Source organism: Oncorhynchus clarkii, chromosome 31 (assembly GCF_045791955.1).
Source record: "Oncorhynchus clarkii lewisi isolate Uvic-CL-2024 chromosome 31, UVic_Ocla_1.0, whole genome shotgun sequence".
Taxonomy (NCBI): domain Eukaryota; kingdom Metazoa; phylum Chordata; class Actinopteri; order Salmoniformes; family Salmonidae; genus Oncorhynchus; species Oncorhynchus clarkii.
This window is the reverse complement of record NC_092177.1, coordinates 39,574,674-39,581,217: the sequence shown is the minus strand read 5'-3', so window position 1 is coordinate 39,581,217 and position 6,544 is coordinate 39,574,674. Positions and strand designations below refer to the sequence as shown.

Here is a 6,544-nt window from a genome sequence, read left to right as displayed (position 1 = left end):
ACATTTTAGGTGGAGCGGAGGCAACAAAGGACACTTCCTCGGTCAAAATACAGTCATCAAGACCTCTTGATTTGCGGTCTCATGCTTTACCGATGAGCTCCAACCCCTTCTGTTAGACAATGTTTTCTCTCAGCCAGACAGTTCCTAACAATGGACATTTTAGATGAAGAGTTAAATCACCTAATAACGATTTGATCCTGAGAAATTGTTTAATAAGGGACATTTCAGGTGACGATCGACATAACATAATCAAGAACACTCTCTCTTTGAAAACATACCCATAAAGTATTTGATTTCAAGTTGACAAAATATGTTGAACCAGAGACCTCTTGATCTGAAGTCCATTGCACTTCTATCTCTGTTATGAACTCTCTGACCGAGAGAAAAAACATCAAATGTGGGACATTTTAGATTGAGTAACATAATCTAAAAAGGACTATTCCTACCCTCATGAATCACATGACCCAAAGGGGAACCAGGATTTGAACCTAGGACCTCTTGATCTGCAGTCAAATGCTCTACCACTGAGCTATACCCCCTCTGCTTAAAACTTTCTAAAGGTGGAAAAATTGTCTATTAAGGGACATTTCAGCTGGAGATCTTCATATCCGGATAAAGTACACTTTCTCATTGAAAAGATACCCATAAAATATTTGATTTCAAGTTGACAACAGGATTTGAACCAGAGACCTATTGATCTGAAGTCCATTGCACTTCCACCTCTGTTATGAACTCTTTGACTGAGAGAAAAATCATCCAATGAAGGACACTTTAGATTGAGTAACATAATCTAAAAAGGACTATTCCTACCCTCAAGATACACATCAAAAGTACATGATTCAAGGGGGCACCAGGATTTGAACCTGGGACCTCTTGATCTGCAGTCTTTTCCACTTCCACCTCTGTTAGGAACTGTTCAACTGAGAGAAAAAACATCTAATGAGGGACACTTTCGATTGAATAACATAACCAAAAAAAGAGCACTCCCTCTCTCAAGATAGACTTAGAAAGTACTTGATATAAGGGGGTGCCAGAATTTGATGCTGAGATATTGTCTAAAAAGGGGACATTTCAGATGGTGATCTACATAACCTAATCAAAAACAATCTCTCATTGAAAACATACCCATAAAGTATTTGATTTCAAGTTGACAACAGGATTTGAAACTGAGACCTCTTGATCTGAAGTATATTGCACTTCCACCTCTGGTAGGAACTGTCTGACTGAGAGAACAACCATTTAATGAGGGACATTATAGATTGAGTAACATATCCTAAAAAAGAGCACTCTCTCTCTAAAGATACACTTAGAAAGTACTTGATTTCAAGGAGGTGCCAGGATTTGATGCTGAGAAATTGTTTATTGTCTATTGCATTTCCATCTCTGTTATGAACTCTCTGACTGAGAGAAAAACCATCTACTTGAGGGACATTTTAGATTGAGTAACATAATCTAAAAAGGACAACTCCTACCCTCAAGATACACACCGAAAGTACATGATCGACAGGGGCACCAGAATTAGAATTTGGGACCTCTTGATCTGCAGTCAAATGCTCTACCACTGAGCTATACCCCTCTACTTAAAACTTTCTAAAGGTGGAAAAATTGTCTAATAAGGGACATGTCAGCTGGAGATCTTCATATCCGGATGTAGTACACTCTCTCATTGAAAACATACCCATAAAGTTTTTGATTTCAAGTTGACAACAGGATTTGAACCAGAGACCTCTTGATCTGAAGTCCATCGCACTTCCACCTCTGTTATGAACTCTCTGACTGAGAGAAAAACCATCTATTGAGGGACATTTTAGATTGAGTAACATAATCTAAAAAGGACTATTCCTACCCTCATGATACACATCGAAAGTACATGACCCAAGGGGCACCAGGATCTGAACCTGGGACCTCTTGATCTGCAGTCAAATGCTCTACCACTGAGCTATACCCCCTCTGCTTCAAACTATCTAAAGGTTGAAAAATGTTCTAATAAGGGACATTTCAGCTGGAGATCGACATAACCTTATAAAGGACACTCTCTCTTTGAAAACATACCCATAAAGTATATGATCTGATCTTTGATCTTGATCTGCAGTCTTTTCCACTTCCACCTCTGTTAGGAACTGTTCAACTGAGAGAAAAACCATCTACTGAGGGACATTTTAGATTGAGTAACATAATCTAAAAATGAATATTCCTACCCTCATGATACACATCAAAAGTACATGATTCAAGGGGGCACCAGGATTTGAACCTGAGACCTCTTGATCTGCAGTCTTTTCCACTTCCACCTCTGTTAGGAACTGTTCAACTGAGAGAAAAAACATCTAATGAGGGACACTTTCGATTGAATAACATAACCAAAAAAGGAGCACTCCCTCTCTCAAGATACACTTAGAAAGTACTTGATTTAAGGGGGTGCCAGGATTTGATCCTGAGGTATTGTCTAAAAAGGGGACATTTCAGATGGTAATCTACATAACCTAATCAAAAACAATCTCTCATTGAAAACATACCCATAAAGTATTTGATTTCAAGTTGACAAAAGGAGTTGAAACTGAGACCTCTTGATCTGAAGTATATTGCACTTCCACCTCTGGTAGGAACTGTCTGACTGAGAGAACAACCATTTAATGAGGGACATTATAGATTGAGTAACATATCCTAAAAAGGAGCACTCTCTCTCTCTCAAGATACACTTAGAAAGTACTTGATTTCAAGGAGGTGCCAGGATTTGATGCTGAGAAATTGTTTATTGTCTATTGCATTTCCATCTCTGTTATGAACTCTCTGACTGAGAGAAAAACCATCTACTTGAGGGACATTTTAGATTGAGTAACGTAATCTAAAAAGGACAACTCCTACCCTCAAGATACACACCGAAAGTACATGACCCAAGGGGGCACCAGGATTTGATCCTGAGATATTGTCTAAAAAGGGGACATTTCAGATGGTGATCTACATAACCTAATCAACAACAATCTCTCATTGAAAACATACCCATAAAGTATTTGATTTCAAGTTGACAAAATATGTTGAACCAGAGACCTCTTGATCTGAAGTCCATTGCACTTCCATCTCTGTTATGAAATCTCTGACCGAGAGAAAAAACATCAAATGTGGGACATTTTAGATTGAGTAACATAATCTAAAAAGGACTATTCCTACCCTCATGATACACATCAAAAGTACATGATTCAAGGGGGGACCAGGATTTGAACCTTAGACCTACTGATCTGCAGTCTTTTCCACTTCCACCTCTGTTGGGAACTGTTCAACTGAGAGAAAAACCATCTAATGAGGGACATTTTAGATTGAGTAACGTAATCTAAAAAGGACAACTCCTACCCTCAAGATACACACCAAAAGTACATGATCGACAGGGGCACCAGGATTTGGGACCTCTTGATCTGCAGTCAAATGCTCTACCACTGAGCTATACCCCTCTGCTTAAAACTTTCTAAAGGTGGAAAAATTGTCTATTAAGGGACATTTCAGCTGGAGATCTTCATATCCGGATAAAGTACACTTTCTCATTGAAAAGATACCCATAAAGTATTTGATTTCAAGTTGACAACAGGATTTGAAACTGAGACCTCTTGATCTGAAGTATATTGCACTTCCACCTCTGGTAGGAACTGTCTGACTGAGAGAACAACCATTTAATGAGGGACATTATAGATTGAGTAACATATCCTAAAAAAGAGCACTCTCTCTCTAAAGATACACTTAGAAAGTACTTGATTTCAAGGAGGTGCCAGGATTTGATGCTGAGAAATTGTTTATTGTCTATTGCATTTCCATCTCTGTTATGAACTCTCTGACTGAGAGAAAAACCATCTACTTGAGGGACATTTTAGATTGAGTAACATAATCTAAAAAGGACAACTCCTACCCTCAAGATACACACCGAAAGTACATGATCGACAGGGGCACCAGAATTTGAATTTGGGACCTCTTGATCTGCAGTCAAATGCTCTACCACTGAGCTATACCCCTCTACTTAAAACTTTCTAAAGGTGGAAAAATTGTCTAATAAGGGACATGTCAGCTGGAGATCTTCATATCCGGATGTAGTACACTCTCTCATTGAAAAGATACCCATAAAGTATTTGATTTCAAGTTGACAACAGGATTTGAACCAGAGACCTCTTGATCTGAAGTCTATTGCACTTCCACCTCTGTTATGAACTCTCTGACTGAGAGAAAAAACATCTAATGAGGGACATTTTAGATTGAGTAACATAATCTAAAAAGGACTATTCCTACCCTCAAGATACACATCAAAAGTACATGACCCAAGGGGGCACCAGGATTTGAACCTGGGACCTTTTGATCTGCAGTCTTTTACACTTCCACCTCTGTTAGGAATTGTTCAACTGAGTGAAAAAGCATCTAATGAGGGACACTTTCAATTGAATAACATAAACAAAAAAGGAGCACTCCCTCTCTCAAGATACACTTTGAAAGTACTTGATTTAAGGGGGCGCCAGGATTTGATCCTGAGAAATTGTCTAAAAAGGGGACATTTCAGATGGCGATCTACATAACCTAATCAAAAACAATCTCTCATTGAAAACATACCCATAAAGTTTTTGATTTCAAGTTGACAACAGGATTTGAACCAGAGACCTCTTGATCTGAAGTCCATCGCACTTCCACCTCTGTTATGAACTCTCTGACTGAGAGAAAAACCATCTATTGAGGGACATTTTAGATTGAGTAACATAATCTAAAAAGGACTATTCCTACCCTCATGATACACATCGAAAGTACATGACCCAAGGGGCACCAGGATCTGAACCTGGGACCTCTTGATCTGCAGTCAAATGCTCTACCACTGAGCTATACCCCCTCTGCTTCAAACTATCTAAAGGTTGAAAAATGTTCTAATAAGGGACATTTCAGCTGGAGATCGACATAACCTAATAAAGTACACTCTCTCTTTGAAAACATACCCATAAAGTATATGATCTGATCTTTGATCTTGATCTGCAGTCTTTTCCACTTCCACCTCTGTTAGGAACTGTTCAACTGAGAGAAAAACCATCTACTGAGGGACATTTTAGATTGAGTAACATAATCTAAAAATGAATATTCCTACCCTCATGATACACATCAAAAGTACATGATTCAAGGGGGCACCAGGATTTGAACCTGAGACCTCTTGATCTGCAGTCTTTTCCACTTCCACCTCTGTTAGGAACTGTTCAACTGAGAGAAAAAACATCTAATGAGGGACACTTTCGATTGAATAACATAACCAAAAAAGGAGCACTCCCTCTCTCAAGATACACTTAGAAAGTACTTGATTTAAGGGGGTGCCAGGATTTGATCCTGAGATATTGTCTAAAAAGGGGACATTTCAGATGGTAATCTACATAACCTAATCAAAAACAATCTCTCATTGAAAACATACCCATAAAGTATTTGATTTCAAGTTGACAAAAGGAGTTGAAACTGAGACCTCTTGATCTGAAGTATATTGCACTTCCACCTCTGGTAGGAACTGTCTGACTGAGAGAACAACCATTTAATGAGGGACATTATAGATTGAGTAACATATCCTAAAAAGGAGCACTCTCTCTCTCTCAAGATACACTTAGAAAGTACTTGATTTCAAGGAGGTGCCAGGATTTGATGCTGAGAAATTGTTTATTGTCTATTTCATTTCCATCTCTGTTATGAACTCTCTGACTGAGAGAAAAACCATCTACTTGAGGGACATTTTAGATTGAGTAACGTAATCTAAAAAGGACAACTCCTACCCTCAAGATACACACCGAAAGTACATGACCCAAGGGGGCACCAGGATTTGATCCTGAGATATTGTCTAAAAAGGGGACATTTCAGATGGTGATCTACATAACCTAATCAACAACAATCTCTCATTGAAAACATACCCATAAAGTATTTGATTTCAAGTTGACAAAATATGTTGAACCAGAGACCTCTTGATCTGAAGTCCATTGCACTTCCATCTCTGTTATGAAATCTCTGACCGAGAGAAAAAACATCAAATGTGGGACATTTTAGATTGAGTAACATAATCTAAAAAGGACTATTCCTACCCTCATGATACACATCAAAAGTACATGATTCAAGGGGGGACCAGGATTTGAACCTTAGACCTACTGATCTGCAGTCTTTTCCACTTCCACCTCTGTTGGGAACTGTTCAACTGAGAGAAAAACCATCTAATGAGGGACATTTTAGATTGAGTAACGTAATCTAAAAAGGACAACTCCTACCCTCAAGATACACACCAAAAGTACATGATCGACAGGGGCACCAGGATTTGGGACCTCTTGATCTGCAGTCAAATGCTCTACCACTGAGCTATACCCCTCTGCTTAAAACTTTCTAAAGGTGGAAAAATTGTCTATTAAGGGACATTTCAGCTGGAGATCTTCATATCCGGATAAAGTACACTTTCTCATTGAAAAGATACCCATAAAGTATTTGATTTCAAGTTGACAACAGAATTTGAACCAGAGACCTCTTGATCTGAAGTCCATTGCACTTCCACCTCTGTTATGAACTCTTT

At 38.6% G+C, this 6,544-nt stretch overlaps 4 non-coding genes across 4 annotated transcripts; all 4 read right to left on the bottom strand.

The window, feature by feature from the left end:
- Positions 1–467: 467 nt before the first annotated feature.
- trnac-gca (transfer RNA cysteine (anticodon GCA)) lies at positions 468–539 on the bottom strand. Its single transcript has one exon. It is a non-coding gene; the product is annotated as a tRNA-Cys (tRNA).
- A 1,338-nt stretch (positions 540–1,877) lies between these two features.
- trnac-gca (transfer RNA cysteine (anticodon GCA)) lies at positions 1,878–1,949 on the bottom strand. The gene has a single exon. It is a non-coding gene; the product is annotated as a tRNA-Cys (tRNA).
- Positions 1,950–3,924: 1,975 nt separating this feature from the next.
- Positions 3,925–3,996, bottom strand: trnac-gca (transfer RNA cysteine (anticodon GCA)). Its single transcript has one exon. It is a non-coding gene; the product is annotated as a tRNA-Cys (tRNA).
- Positions 3,997–4,780: 784 nt separating this feature from the next.
- On the bottom strand, positions 4,781–4,852 carry trnac-gca (transfer RNA cysteine (anticodon GCA)). The gene has a single exon. It is a non-coding gene; the product is annotated as a tRNA-Cys (tRNA).
- Between the last annotated feature and the right edge of the window lie 1,692 nt (positions 4,853–6,544).